At 36.9% G+C, this 16,011-nt stretch overlaps 3 long non-coding RNA genes across 5 annotated transcripts in view; 1 reads left to right on the forward strand and 2 right to left on the reverse strand.

The window, feature by feature from the left end:
- Positions 1–908, reverse strand: part of LOC306984090 — a 42,782-nt gene extending 41,874 nt beyond the window's left edge. Inside the window, exon 1 of the long non-coding RNA XR_013794483.1 lies at positions 763–908. This is a non-coding gene — a long non-coding RNA (uncharacterized lncRNA). The remainder of the gene's footprint in view (positions 1–762) is intronic.
- Positions 909–1,955: 1,047 nt separating this feature from the next.
- Positions 1,956–16,011, forward strand: part of LOC306984092 — a 28,469-nt gene continuing 14,413 nt past the window's right edge. The window contains exons 1-2 of the long non-coding RNA XR_013794485.1: positions 1,956–2,072; positions 2,262–2,333. This is a non-coding gene — a long non-coding RNA (uncharacterized lncRNA). The remainder of the gene's footprint in view (positions 2,073–2,261; positions 2,334–16,011) is intronic.
- LOC306984089 lies at positions 5,596–8,641 on the reverse strand. Of its 3 annotated transcripts, none has more exons than XR_013794480.1 (5): positions 8,513–8,641; positions 7,332–7,440; positions 7,096–7,223; positions 6,862–7,011; positions 5,596–6,229 (listed from the first exon to the last, which is right to left on the reverse strand). It is a non-coding gene; the product is annotated as an uncharacterized lncRNA (long non-coding RNA). The 3 variants fall into 3 exon arrangements; XR_013794481.1 differs by having other exon boundaries at positions 6,835–7,011; XR_013794482.1 differs by lacking the exon at positions 5,596–6,229 and having other exon boundaries at positions 6,494–7,011.

The following is a 16,011-nucleotide window of genomic DNA, read 5'->3' on the forward strand; positions in this document are numbered from 1 at the left end:
TATTCATATCTTTCACATCTACTGCAGTCAGATTCACTCTTGTTCACTCTGAAGTTATCATCTAACATGGCTGGGCACTTGTAATGAAACATTAAGGATGTTAAGAGGCTAAAAGCAGGTTTAAAACAACTGGCCCCATTGAAGTCAACAGGGTGCAAATTTTAGAAAGAGGATAACACGATGTAGGCAATACCGATTTTTGTCGTTGTTCTCTGTATTGACAGCACTCCAAATTTACAAAAAAATGAGCTCAAGAATGTTAAAATTAGAGTTCTCCTTTAACTGTGGATCCCCTGGGCCCTAACAGTTTCTATTTCAGATCAGAAATGACATGCGAAATAAAATTCAAAGAGAGCACCCCACGTGGCACTCAAACCGTTTTGGGAACCAGAACAGTATGCACAAACCACAACGGTTTTCGCGACCCCCTTTAAACATTTGAAAAACTTCTGTCACCCCCTCAGCCGGACTGAGTGGCAAAAGAGCCTGCAGCGTGACTGGATTTAATAGGGGAAACTGCGAAACCGTGAGTAAAATAAAATAGACTTTGAATATCATTCCCAGCTTTGTAGCTGTAAAAGCAACAATGGACAATTTACCTCAGATCTTGAAATTAAACTAATGGAAACAAGAACGTTCAAAACTGTGAACAAACAGGTGTATTCTTTGACAGATTGTTTTAATAACTCGCATCGCGTCTGGTTAGGAGTAGCCTATAACACGGTGTTAGGACAAACACTCTAATTAACATGGAAAATATACCTTTTGTCGCGTGTAGTTGGGACACGCTGTAGTCGCTTTGGATTTAGATTTCTCCTAATCCAAATCAAATGATTGCACTCACAGTCTGAAACCATATAATTTGGAGCAGAATGAACGGTTGTTCCACTTCACATGTTTATGCCTCTTCTTCTTCTTCTTTCTGGTTTAAATGGCTGGTTGTATACATTACTGCCACCTTCTGGGAACTGAACCAGAGACTAAGTAGGCTACTCTCTTCATGATCCAAGCCACGCTGCGTGTCCACCTGAAGCTCCGATCGTAAATTATACAGATTTCTTATGTAGATAATCTATCACTAATTATACTTTTTCATAATCAGAATTTAAAATACTCTTCAGAGTTCCCCCTTTTTCCTTAATTCCTCACAAAAATGTACATCTTTCATTTGAATATTTCTAACACTGCATAATTAAATGCTCTACTGTTTCTCTATTTCCACACCAATTACACGAACCTGTCAGGTTTTTATATTATCTGCATACGCATAGTATTATTTATAATATTATTATTAACCCTTTCTGGCCCATTTTTTTCTTAGTAGCATTTTCAAAACTCTTAGTGCTAATATCACAACAGAAAAGTGCACTTAAAAAAAAATATGTCATCATGTTTTCAATTGTGATAGTAGGCCTACAATAATCAAAATCACAAAGGCTGGTGCTAAACAGGGGTGCGAAAACAAACTGATTTATTAATTAATTAATTAAATTGACAGGGACAGTGTACATTAATTAGCATTGCTGCAAATGCACCAGAATTAGCCAAAAGGCTTTTTTTCATCCGTTGTCCCTGGACAGATCTAAAAATTGTCTACCTAAAAAACACAATAAGATTACAGTGAACAATACAAATATAAAAAGCAGTAAAACAGATATAACTCTTCAAATCCTGGTGATAAATACAAATGCTTACTATAATACAGACATTAAAAATAAATATATATTATACACATTGACACAGCAGAGACACAAGTGGCAGCAGGTTGGGTTGAGGGAAGATACATATTCTTATTAATGCTGACATGTCTGATGTGTAATGAGCCAGTTTTTTAGATGCTTTTTGAACTGAGTATATGTGGTGAGTTCTCTGATGTTATGAGGGACAGAGTTCCACTGCTGCGCTGCTGTGACTGAAAAGGCACTCTGACTAAATGCACTTTTCCGCAAAGGAATAACACAGTCTCCTCGGGCCAAACCTCGTGTTACTCTCTGTGTGGTGTTTCTGATGTTTACAAACTGACTGAGTGGAGGAGATGACAGACCATGGATGATTTTGCATAACAGACAGAGGTTTGAATACTTAATGACATTTTCCCAACTTCAAGGGTTAGTTCACCCAAAATTAAAAATAATGTATTTTACCAAAGTATAATACCAAAAAGTATTTTCGATGCTTCAAAAAATTCGAACTAACCCACTGATGTCACATGGACTACTTTGATGATGTTTTTATTACCTTTCTGGACATTTTCAATGGAGGGACAGAAAGCTCTCGGACTAAACTGTGTTCCGAAGATGAACGGAGGTCTTACGGCTTAGAACGACATGAGGGTGAGTCATTAATTACATTATTTTCAATTTTGGGTGAACTAACCCTTTAAAAGCTTATGCTTTTGTAAAATGGCACAATGATTATATCTTATTGGTTTTTTATTCACAATTTTGATTGTCTGTTTATAAAGTGACTCTAAAGATTTTAGTGTTGTTTTATTTGCCTGTGACCAGGTTGTATGACAGTAAGTGATGTGAGACAGAACCATACTGTACATGAACATTTTAGCTCCCTGAAGTGACAAGTTTGATCTTATGAACCGGAAATTTGCCAAATTAAATTTGACTCGATTGCAGACCTTTTTTTATTTGTGATTTAAAAGTTAGTTTAGAGTCTATTATGATGCCTAAATTTGAATTCTGACACAACTTTTATTTTTTCCCCTGTCACATAAATATCTGCCTGATTATTTGCACTGTTTGGTTTAGAAAAGAACATTGAAACTGTTTTATTTACATTAAGTTTTTTTTTTTTTTTTTTACTTTATTGCCAATAGTAAACATTGCTGGCAATTTATACAGTACAGCAACATAACACATAAAACACATACAAAACCCAATAGAACAACAAAAAATAATAAAATAAATAAATAATAAATAAACACAAAAATTACATGGAGGTCACCTTGTGGTTGAGCTACGTTCAATACATATATTTACCACCTAGAAGCATGGTAAATACATCGTTAAATATCACAGTATGTTTACGCTATTATTCTAAGTCAAGGCCGATAATGACAGGATTCCATCTTCTTACAAACACTGGTACTTTCATCTGTAAAATAGCAGTCATATTTTCCATTGTACAGACCTGCTTGACTTTTTGTACCCACTGGGCTTTTGTAGGAGGGCTAGGCTTCAACCAGTTAATAGTGATCATTTTTCTTGCAATCATTAACAGAATATGTAACATGTGCCGTTGATCCTTAGAAAGCAAGTTTTCAGGTATTTTCTCCAGTAAAAAAAATAAAGGGTCCAAAGGAAAATCCATCCTGAAAATTTTGTCCACTTCCTCTTTAATGTCTTTCCAGTATGTCTGTATCACAGAACAATCCCAGAATATATGTCTATGATCCCCCACCCTGCCACAGTTCCTCCAGCAGATGTTGGGGGTATTGTTTTTAAACATTGATACCTTGAGAGGGGTCCTAAAGAATCTAATCTTCATCTTCCAATCAAATTCTTTCCACATTTGACTCCCAATCCCTGTATGACTTGCCTGACATATGTCTTCCCATGTTTCATCCTCTATAATTGTATTAAGTTCCATTTCCCATTCATTTTTAATATGAAGAGTATTGTCTGATGTGTCTTTCATAAGACTCTTATAAATATGTGATACTTGACGCCTTGTTGATATCACTTGTTGAGAAATATGTATAAAATACCGTTCAACATCGGTTGGATCTTTTTTAAGACTTCCCCAATCTGCTTTGTGATGTAATGTCTTATTTGTAGAAACCTATACAAGTCATTTGAGGGCAAATCAAACTTTTCTTGCAATTGTGAAAATGCTCGTAGTGTGTTGTTTTCAAACAACTGATTTATAGTGACCAACCCCTTTTCCGCCCATCTTCTGTATGCTAGGTCTGTCACCGATGGGAGAAACTCAATGTTTTCAAGAATGGGCATTGCCCTAGATAGAGCCCTAGACCCCTTTAACTGTTTCTGAGCCCAATTCCAGACCTTTAGTGTGTGCTTGACCCAGATATTATAAATTTTTTTTTTTTTTTTTGTGCCTGCCGACTAAGAAATGGAAGAGTAGATAGTGATATCCCTTTTAAAGAATTCTGCTCTATTGATATCCATCCATTCTCTTCATCTTTAGTCACCCATGCCACTATTGCTCTAAGTTGGGCTGCCCAGTAATACATTTTAAGATTAGGTAGACCCAGTCCTCCTTTTTCTTTACTTGCCATCAATATTTTTAGCCGTATTCTGGGTCTCCTATTTTGCCATATAAATTGTGATATACGTTTTTCCAGAAGCTTAAGCGTTGATTGTGGTACATGGACAGGCAAAGATTGAAACAAAAAAAGAAGTCTAGGTAGAATATATTCTACCTAGACTTCTTTTTTTGTTTCAATACATCCTTACTGACTCTATTCGGCCAAAAAGTGACAAAGGCAGCATATCCCACCTACTTATATCTTGGTTGATCTCTTTGACTAGTTTGTTATAATTGGAGGAATACAGTTGTGCTGGTTTTGGTGTCAAAATAACACCTAAATATCTAAATCCCTGTTTGGATTTCCTTAAGGATACCAATTTGTCTAATTGTTGAGGCCATTCACCACTTATCATCATTGCTTCAGATTTATTTGTATTTATTTTATATCCTGAAACTGCACCGTAACTATTAAGACGGTTTAAAAGTGCAGGAATAGAAACCATGGGGCGTTCTAAGAATAACAAAATATCATCCGCAAATAGCGCTAGTTTGTGTTGAGACATTCCCTCATCAGGAATACCCAGTAGAGGGATTGTCCTTATTAATTCCGCCAATGGCTCTAAGCTTAAGGCAAATAAAGAAGGAGATAAAGAATCCCCCTGCCGGGTGCCACGTCCCAATGGAAAGAAATTAGAGCAATGCCCATTTACTCTGACTCTAGATTTCGGGTTTTTATAAAATATACCTATCCATTTAATAAATGTGTCATTGAAGCCCATATATCTGAGAGTCTGTTGTAGGAAAGTCCAATCAACCCTATCAAATGCCTTCTCAGCATCTAAGCTGAGAAGCATTGAAGGCGTGTTCCTTTTGGCTGTGATGGATTGCAAGTTTAAAGCCCTCCTGACATTGTCCACTCCCTGTCTATTACTAATAAACCCGGTTTGATCCGGTTTTACTAATTTATGTATGCACTTTTGTATTCTTTTTGCTATAATTGAGGTAAGAATTTTAAGATCAACGCATAGGAGGCTAATTGGACGATAAGATGTACACTGGGTTGGGTCTTTGTTTTTTTTGTGGATAACACTTATTATTGCTTCTGACCACGATCCAGGTGGATCTCCCTTCTCCAGTACATACTCACTTAAAAAAGTTGGGTTAAAAACGACCCAACAACTAACCCAATGGTGGGTTGATATAGCACCGACCTACTGTTGGGTTATTTTAACCCAATAAATTAGGTAACTAGTTTTACCCAATAAATTGGGTTACAAAAAACTCATTTGTTGGGTTATTTGGCCAAAATTATGCTTTAACCAACCTAGTATTATTATTTTATTATTATACTATTATTGCCATGTAAATAAATAACTTACAACTTCAGTATATTGACAATGCTTTATTTACATTCAATGGCATTACATTCAAAGGCATTACATTCAAAAGTTATTATTGCAATTGTTTTAATTTATTTCCTAAAGGTAAGAAATTGTTTCAATAAATAAAAAAGGTGACCGTGTTTTGAGGGAACACCTCCAGGCACAGAATATTAATGTTAAAATTAATTAATTTAGAATTATGTTTTAAGTTCTAAGAAACATGGAGCACAAAAACAAATAAACAGTTGTAAACATTACAAGTTGTAAAAAAATTAAGTCATTGTTGCAATTGCTTTAATTTACTTCCTTAAGGTAAGAAATTATTTCAATAAATAAATAAATAAATAAAAGTAATGCAATTATAAACTGCCTCATAAGACAACATTGTGTTGAGGGAACACCTCCAGGCACATAATATTAATGCTAAAATTAATTTATTTACAATTCTGTTTTAAATTCTAAGAAACATGGAATACAAAAACACAAATAAACAAACAAAACAAACCAAATCAAGTCCACTTTATCCAATTATAAACTGCCTAAGTAGGCGACAGTGTGTTGATGGAACTCCCCCTGGCACAGAAACTGCCAAACAGGCTTTGGATACTCAGGCCTCATCCACACTACTGCGTTTTAGTTTAAAAACGGAGAATTAAAACGAATACGATCTCCGTCCACACCAGTGTTTTAGCTGCGTATTAGAATTGATCTCCGTCCACATTAAAACGACTGAAAACGCGGATCACGTGACCACTCACCAACACTGGGCGTGCGCGTGCAGGTGTAAACAGACGCATGTAGGCAGTGATAGCATTTTAAAATGCAGAATTGACTTGCACAACAGCTGCTAGCAAAGACATCAACATCAGAAACGCTTGTAAAACGTTACGTAGTCCAGGCTGGTTTGTATGTTTTCTTCCCGGGGACGGGTCATGTGATGGGTGTCTGACGAATCAGGGAAGGATACGCCATGACTGATGACACCCAATCATAGAGCCGAGCGTGAGCCTCTGCGCCATCGTTTGTCAAGTCCTCCGTTTTGACCGTCTTCACTAAAACGCCCTCCGGGGATTCAAAACGCAAAACGGGGTCGGAGCGTTTTTAAACTTCTCCGTTTTAGGTCTTCGTTTTTGCCGTTGTAGTCTGGACGGGAGGTGCAAACGTAGCAAAAGGTCTCCGTTTCTAAACGAAAACGCAGTAGTGTGGATGGGGCCTCAATTTCTAAAACATAAAATGATTTAAAGCATGTATCCACAGCTTGTAAAAGTCTGTCTTGCTCTAGTGCCGCTCCTCCCACAATGACGAAGGCTTGTGAGCAGTTGAATTTATCCCCAAGCTGCAGGACATGAGGGAATTGCCTCCGTTGCTCCTCCACCTCCAAATATTGAATGATGTTTGTTCCAACCTTTAAATAGAATTTTGAAATGGTAAATATGCACACATGGATCAAATATTACCCAAAATGTGTTGTCATAAATGATGTACCTACAGGCTATAAATCAACAAATGCTTGTTTTGCCTCCTGGTAAGAGGGCCGAACCATCTTGCAGCCAGTTTTGTATGGCAATGGAGGAAGGATAGCTGGCAGGGTTTTCAAAGCAACATCTCCAAGAGTGTCTTTACATTAAACAAAAAGAACAATGGATTAATCTTTAAACAAGTGCATTATATTATAGACAAAATATTGACATGAAAGTACAGAGCTGTTGTGCAGGATTTTCTCACCAGAAGAAATGTTAGTCTGAACAGGAAGATCCAAGGCTCTCTTCTCGGTCTTGCGATATGAAATGATTCGTTGAGATGCATGTCCCCAAATTTCAAAGTCCTGAGCAATCTAAAAATAAATAAAGAAAATGAAAAGTTAAAATCACACCAACACCTCATATGTTGCAGTAACAAATAAATTGTGGACATTTGTTTTTCAATATGAAAAATCAAGCTTGGTGAATCAAATCAAGTGGGATTATTTTTTTTTAAATATAGAAAAATATAATTAAAATGCCACTAAAAGAAAAGATTTAGATTCCGATCTTATACCTATTTATTTTAAGGAATCAAATCTAGAAAAAAATATACATTTTAAATAAAAAAACGTGTATATAAAACCAACACCAATAAGCAGAAATGAAGTTGCGTATGCGTGTGTGTGTACCTGCATTTGTGTTTGTGTGGGTGTCAGGTCTCACAAATGATGCCCTAAATGTTAGGGCGCTGTTCACAAATGCACTGTTGCACCTGCGTGTGTGTTTGTGTGTATGAGCAAGCATTGTTCCAAAATGCATTTGTGACTCAAAGCTTTCCTTTCTGTGTGAACAGAAATGTTCTGATTTATTCTGGATTTATTTTTAAAAAACTGAAAAAACCCTCTTGGGAATTGTAATAATGTAATTAATTCATACAGGTTAGTAGGGACATGGTGGGAAAGTTATGACAAAAGTTTGTGAATGCATCAAACACTATTTGACAAATGCATTCGCAACCATCTATGTTATTGAACTTAATACATGAAGTACATTCTTCCATTCAACTTGTGGCCCACAACAATAAAACAATAACAAACAAATAATAAAATAGTTTATCTTTTACACAGGAATTTTCTCTGTAAATCGTTTGTGAATTTACATTTGAGATTTTTTTTTACGCTGTTCAGGAGCCATGTGCCACTGAAAAGTGATGATTGAGATGCAGTTTGACCAATGTTTGCGTTACGTAGGCTACATTACGTACGTTACGAATGCAATGCAAAAAGGCACACATTGAATGGCGAATTGAAGGAGTGCAAAAAGAGGACGTATGATCACCCTAGTTTAACACTTTGTAGTATTTTAAATTCACACTAGTTGGGATAGCCCAAGTAGACATTTGCGCTACAATGTAGGCCTTTATATAACACAGCATAACGTTACCTTCTTCCTGTAAGTGACTGCGACACTGGATGGACCAGGAGGCTTCCGCTGGGTCTTGAAGCCGAGCGCGTCGGTCAAATATCTGAAAATATGAATAACTTCCCACAAAGTATTAGCAGCTAGAAAGAATAGACAGTGAGGAAGAGTAGCTATCACAATCGAGTATTAAGAAATAACATCGGTGCCGTTAGTCGCAGATAGCGGACGAAAAGCAGTCGACAGGGGAGATATAAACATGGAAATAATCTAAACAGAAAAAAGCGGCAATAATACTGTAAGAGCTTAAAGTCACTTCATAACGAAAAAAAATAACATGTATACAATATGCATAGCCTATAGATACTGTATAGTGTAATATTAACTCACCCGTGCCGTGTATCTGCTATCACACTTGCGGTGGTCAACCGTTGAAATTTGAATTTTAACCCAACGGACTGCGTTGTTATAGAAACAACCCAATAAATGTTCCGAATAACCCAACAGAACGACCCAATATTTTTAACCCAGCTATTGGGTACGCAAAATAACCCAACGTTTTTTAGAGTGTAGTTATATACTTTACACAAGATTGGGGTCATGTCATCTATAAATGTTTTGTAGTATTCCCCAGGAAAACCATCTGTACCTGGAGATTTATTATTTTTAAGGTTTAAAATATTATCTCGTATTTCTTTTTCTGATATTGGCAGAGACATTATGTTAGCCTCTTCTGATGTTAGTTTTGCCAACTTGATGGATCTGAAAAAAGATTCCATCTTGTCTTTTTTTTGTGGATCCAACTGCTCTTCATATAACTTTCTATAGTACGTGGCAAAAGCCTCTGTAATATCGGCAGGTTGTGTTAGGATTTCGTCACTCTCTGGGCTTTTTATTTTGTGAACCATCCTGCTATTTTGCTCTTTCCGCAATTGAAAAGCCAACAGGCGACTTGCTTTATTTCCCATTTCGTAATATTTTCTATTTATAAATCTTAAAGTAGGGATGGCCCGATACTGATACCAATGGCAAAGAAAGTAAAACGAGGCATGTAGCTTATTATTAACATTAACTGGCCAAGAGAGAGAGAGAGAGAGAGAGAGAGAGAGAGAGAGAGAGAGAGAGAGAGAGAGAGCGCACTTCTGTTGAATGCTCTGGATTGCTGATCGTTCACTCGGCACGTATATTTGAATTAAAACTAAATCGTATATGTAAGTAAAACATGAACTGTTACCTTATTTATGTTTAACGACATTATTACAGGACATTTGCAGGTCAAGAAGTTACATGAACTTCAAACATCCAAAGCGCGCGCCCCGAAAACCATCGCCTCAGACAGCGCGCGAACACTGAGTGGAATTCTTTCACTATTGCGCTTGTACGGATGAATTCACACAAAACTATGTAAAAACGCCCGTCTTGGCGAGTATCCTAGTAAACAAAGTATATTATATGTCAAGTGAACGTAGACAGTATAATTCAAATGGGGTCCGTGCGTTCGGTCTTAAAGGGGCAGCAGTTGAATTAATCTGCTGCTGTGTTTTAATGTTAACCAGACAAAGGATTATCTCTTGACTAAATAGGCTACCTTTTTTTGTAACTCCACAAAAATATCCATCTATATTTAATTTATACAGTAATGAATATGCAGTGCATTAAATATATTTAATGAACAAATTAAGTTTAAATTTAATAAACAAATATGATTTGACATTCTTTTGGTTTCTCTACCAATACATTTAAAAATGACAAATGCATGAATTAAATTAATTGAAAATAAAAATACAGGTATCGGTTACGGTATCGGTATCGGCGAGTACCAAAAATGAAAGTATCGGTATCGGACTCGGCCTGGAAAAAGTGGTATCGGGCCATCCCTATCTTAAAGCCCCCTCCGCTTTGTATGTTAGTAGGTCGTCCAGTTTTTTCCTTGTCTCTTTCAGTGCCTGTAATACTTGTTTATTAGATTGTTGATATTCTGTTTCTTTTTGCTTAATTTCTTTCTCTAACTCATCCTGTTGCCTTAGCCTTTGCTTTTTCAATCTAGAAGAAATGGCAATAATATAGCCCCTCATCACAGCCTTTGCCCCTTACCAAAGAGTTATTGGAGATATGGTACTGTCTTCATTTGTCTCAAAATAATTTATTAATTCCTTGTGTATTTCTTGTTTAATTAAGTCATTATTTAGCAATGAGACATTGAGTCTCCAGTATTTAAATGCATTGGTTGGCCCTATATTTACTTTTAAAGTGACTGGAGCATGATCAGATATGGTGATTGGCTCTATATTGCACTCATTGACCCTAAAGAGATCTGGTCCCGATATTAAGAACATGTCCAGCCTGGAGTAGCTGCCATGAACCTGTGACCTAAAAGTAAAGTCCTTCTCTTTGGGATGTAGGTGCCTCCATATATCCATTAAGCCCAATTCGTTCATCATTGCCTGTAGTGTGATTGACTTTCTAGATACTGAGCCAACTTCTGCAGGTAGCCTATCCATATTTTGTCTCAGGACACAATTAAAATCGCCTCCTATTAACACAACCCCTGTTCCCTTGCCTGCTAATAAAGTTGCTATGTCTTTAAAAAAGACAGAGCAGTCTTCATTTGGGGCATATATATTGAGCAGTGTTACTCTTGTGCCACTAATATCTCCCTTTACCAAGACATATCTACCATTTTTATCTTTAACTGTTTCTGTATGATTGAAGTATACTGATTTATTAAAAAGGATAGCCACACCCCTTTTTCGTCCCTTTTTAAATGAAGAGCTGAATACCTGGTCCACTCATTCTCTTTTTAGCTTTAAATGCTCTTTTTCTGACAGATGAGTTTCTTGGATCATTGCTATAGAGCAATGGAGTTTTTTAAGTTGGCTAAATATTTTTTTTCTCTTGATTGGATTACCTAAGCCCTTAACATTATAGCTTATGCAGTTTAGACTATTCATACCATTTATGTGTGCATGTTTGGGGCCTGTCCTTACTCCTACTTATATCACTCATTCTTGACATTTAAACATACCTGAAAACAAAGCTCCACCATTAATCTGACTAAAACTTTCAAGGTGACAGTAACAATATAAACACAAAATATAACGTCTAACTATATGAACAATGAACTTCCACATACCCAGATGGTTTGCTACAGACCAATAAAAAAGAATTTAAAAATATATATCATTAAGCTGAGCAAACCATATCCCGGTGTGACCAGGGCAGAGGATGGTGACAGTTCCTCCGTGGGATTCACCCAAGGTGTCTTGGCTGCTGTCGTCCAACTCGTGGAGCGGTTGCTGCTCATTGTGCGTATTCACTCACAGTTCAGCTGGGCTCCGTCCAATGAGATTACAAGGAAAAGTTAGTGTTCCTAACGTTACGCGTATCCATATAAAATTGACTAGTTCTCGGCGTTCACATCACTCTTTTATTTGAAGAGGGCAGTAAGATCTGCAGAAGGCAGCGCTCCCGCTGCACCTTCCCCCCGCCTCTCTCCCGCAACATTCCACCTGTAGCGGGACATCTCTCCCTCCATCTGCGCTCTTTCGTCAACCTTTGGATGTATATTGTACTTCGCCAGGGCTGGAAGAGCTTCTGTGAGCGTGTGGTAGGTCTGTTCCCCAGTTTCCGTGTTCATTTTCAGTTGCGCTGGATAGATACACTTGGCTTTAATGTTCTTCTCCTTCAGTTGTTTGATGACATTTCGCACTTGTGTTCTCTTCTTCTGCAATTCCGGAGAATAGTCGTGGTCGAAGTATATTTGCTCGTCTTTGTATATTAGCTTTTGGCTCCATGCTTGTCGAAGGATCTTGTCTTCGACTGAGTAATCCACAAATCTTACAACTAAAGACCTGGGTGCAGCATTGGGGTTTTTCGGTATGGAGGCTATTGATCGGTGTGCTCTTTCTATTTGCATATTCACGTCCGGCATTGGATTAAGAACAGCTTGAATCAGCTCCTTGACAAATGTCTCCACATTTTTCCCCTCGCTGCCCTCAGGCACTCGATATATCCTCAGATTGTTACGTCTTGTTCTGTTCTGCAAATCTTCATATCTAGCTGTTAGGTCCATCTCTCGGTGTAACAGATAGCGTATAGCTCTCCCATATCTCCTGCCGTCATCTTCAGCAACACTTATACGGTCTTCCGCCTCCATGGTTCTTTTCTCTAGCTTTGTCATTTCACCTTTCAGTTCTTCCATTGATGTCTCCAGCTTCTTGAGTGATATTTTTGTCTGAGTATGTCCTTCCCGGTTTTCGGACCTTAACTTTTCTAACTCGGCTAGTATTCTGGATTCTGAGCTATCGCTATCGTTGCTAGCATGTTGGTTTGATTTCAAATTATCATTCTTCTCTTTTGACGCATCTTGTTTATTTGTAGGTCTGTTTCTAGAAGATGAAGCCATTGTCAATTCGTGATGTACAGCCGATTTTAAGTATTTTGTTAGGTTATTTAGTATTTGGTTGGACGGAGCTCAACTTCAAGGTTGCTACTTATCGCATTGCGTCACCGGAAGTCCTACATTAAGTTTTAAGCAGAATTGATTCAGCCATTCAGAGACATGGGCCATAGACTGTGTAAGTTTTTCAGCAACTTGTTTTGTGTTTTTACCATGGGTATAAATGACTGTGTCGTCTGCGTACATCTGAATATAGACGTCTGGACAAACTGAAGGACTACAGGACTGAATGTAGGCTAATTGTTAATGAAGTAACCATTTAACAGTGATAATAATGTATCATTAGCCTACTGCTTAGCTAAAAATGGAAAATTCAGCATTTAAAGCATGCCATAAGGTATTGGGCAAGTCAATTTCTAAAGAAATCTGAATTGTTGGACTAAATGGCGATGTATGGTATAATCTCTCAGTATTGCATTTTTTTTCTATTTGATTTAAAAATAAATAAATCTGTATTAAAAAAAAAAAAAAAAAAATCATATCCTGATCAATATTGTCCTACAAACAATGTTCATATTGAAGGCTATAAAACAGTGAATGTAACCTTGCAGTCTATCTACCTTGCAGTCTATCCAAAAAAGGAGTCAAATCACATAACATTCTAACATTGCAACATTACAATCTAAAAACAATATAATACTTTTTAAAGAAGTAGTTAAATTTACCAAACTTAAAATTAAAATAAATAAAAACAAAACTGATATAATAAAAATATACAAAAACAAAACTGATATCATAAAAACATACGTGTAGGTTTGCAATTCTTTAGCATATTTATGTTCAACAACAACAACAACAGATATTTAACAACAAATATTTTAGCAAAATATATTATAATTTAGTGTTAATGTATATTTTAGTCAGAATTATTGTGCTCTTATTCTATTGCGCTCCGTCTGTTCGGCGCGCATGCGCGACGGCACTAGTTCACGGAAGTTTAGCTTGCAGAAGCTCGTCCACTCCTGACAGCAAAATGGAAATATTTGCTTAACTTTCTAACATTTACAGATGGAGAATATGTCCGTGGAATATAAGTTATGCACTGAGGAAATTATTGGATGACATATCATTATTAATAGAGGTTTATTTGTTTCCGCCAATCGCTGCTCAAGTTAAGTTACTTACGCAGTGGTTAAATTGGCTTTTATAGGGAGGGGGAGCCCTTATTTACGGTGAATGGTCATCATTCAAAATCACACCGTAAAATGACTTAATGTGTTTTTACACACAAGAGGCTCTTTTTTCAGTATTAATGTGTCAGGTAGTGTTGAGTAGTTCCCTTTCGAGAGGTCTCTCCTATTGAGTAGTATATGCTATGGGAAACTCCTTTTCTCGAGAATACTGAAGCAATTTTTTTTTTCCAACGAGGCGTTTTTCAAATGCCTCGCACCATCGGTGGAGAACATCACATCCTCTGCGCTTCCTGTCCGGGCCGTGACCGCCACGCGGAAGCTGTACTCGCTGAGGGCGGCTGCCCTGAGTGCGACGAGATGGATCTCCCCACCCAACGGGCTTGACTGGCTGGTTTCACCATGATGACCCGCTCTTCCTCCTTTTGCTTGAGCCGTGCAGAAGAAGCGCTGCGCACAAAGGATGCCAGAGCGGATGGACACGAGCGATTGCACTCAAGGAGAGTGCTGATTCTGATACGTTTTTGGGTTGCGTGGTTGTCATATTTGGTGTCTAATTCCTCCAAGATGCCAATCTTAATTTTTTTACCCAATTGTGTGTCATCGTCATTTTCCGTTAAGACACGACGTGTGTGTTGTAGCACCGGGGTGACAGACGAAAAAGTAACATAAGTTTCTACTGACAAAACGTCGGTCAAGTCTGCTACAGGATTCAGTCCTTTGTTCACAGACTCCAGAACTGAAATATCTTGCCACGTTAAGTTTGGTAGTGGACGTCGGCTTTTGTCATCCGCAAAGACCAGTCGTATTGCTGGAGTCAGAATCCTTTCTGTCTTCTTCAGCTTCGAGCCCCAGCGCGTTGGATAGTCCTTCAATTAATTAATAATCTACACAAATAACATTACTATTTAAAGTGTCTGTTTTTATATAATTTTTTATATCAATCTTTTAATTTAACATTTGTTTTTATTTTAAGAAAGATTCCCATTTTCTTTTAAGATAGATTTAAAATAGCTGTGTTTATGTTCTGCAATTCTAATCTGTAGCCCATAGCTTAACCTTGAACGGTTGTAAATGTATATAAAAGGTAACCATAGGCCTGTATTTTAAATACTATTAAAATAAAGGTGTTAGAATAAAATTATTATAATAGAAAAAAAGATAGAAAAAATATATTAAAGTGATGACAAAAATCATGGGTAGGCTTAGGCTATTTAAAATAGCATAATAAAATACAATATATAAAATAATGGTAACACTTTACAATAAGGTTTAATTTGTTAACATTAATTAATGTAATGAGCTAACCATGAGAAATAGCCTACATTAGGTCTATTTATTAATCTTTGTTAAGGTTAGTTCACAGTGCATTATCTAATGTTAACAAATACTAAAAAAAATATTTTAATAATCAAGCAAATTAGTAAATGTTGAAATTAACATAATTCATTATTACATTCATTATTAGTTCATGCAACTAATGTAGTTAACTAATGTTTACTAAGGAAACCTTATTCTAAAGGGTTACCAAAATAATATAAAAATAATAATGATATTAAAATATAATGGTTATCTTACCGTTACGAGAGAGTTATTAGGGATGTTGAGCTCCTCTTGCGCTCTCACGAGTTCACGTCTTTGGTGCCAACTCTTCGAGAAAGCCCCATTAATGGCCCGGCATACACCAAATGCTCGGTCTGTACTGGCCATCTCCTTCTGAAGTGAATTGTTTATGGCGACATTCAAATTGTGGCCAAAACAATTAAGCCATGGCCAATTTAGTTGCCGCACTGCTGCAACGACATTAGCTCCGTTGTTTGTGGTGATGCATGAAATTTTTCTTTCATCGACGCCCCATTCTTTAACAATCTCCAAGAGACTATCTGCCAAATAATCTGCTGTGTGGCTCTCAGGTACATAAATCGTACCGAAGC

Source organism: Phoxinus phoxinus (assembly GCF_949152265.1).
Source record: "Phoxinus phoxinus genome assembly, chromosome: 17".
NCBI classification, from domain to species: domain Eukaryota; kingdom Metazoa; phylum Chordata; class Actinopteri; order Cypriniformes; family Leuciscidae; genus Phoxinus; species Phoxinus phoxinus.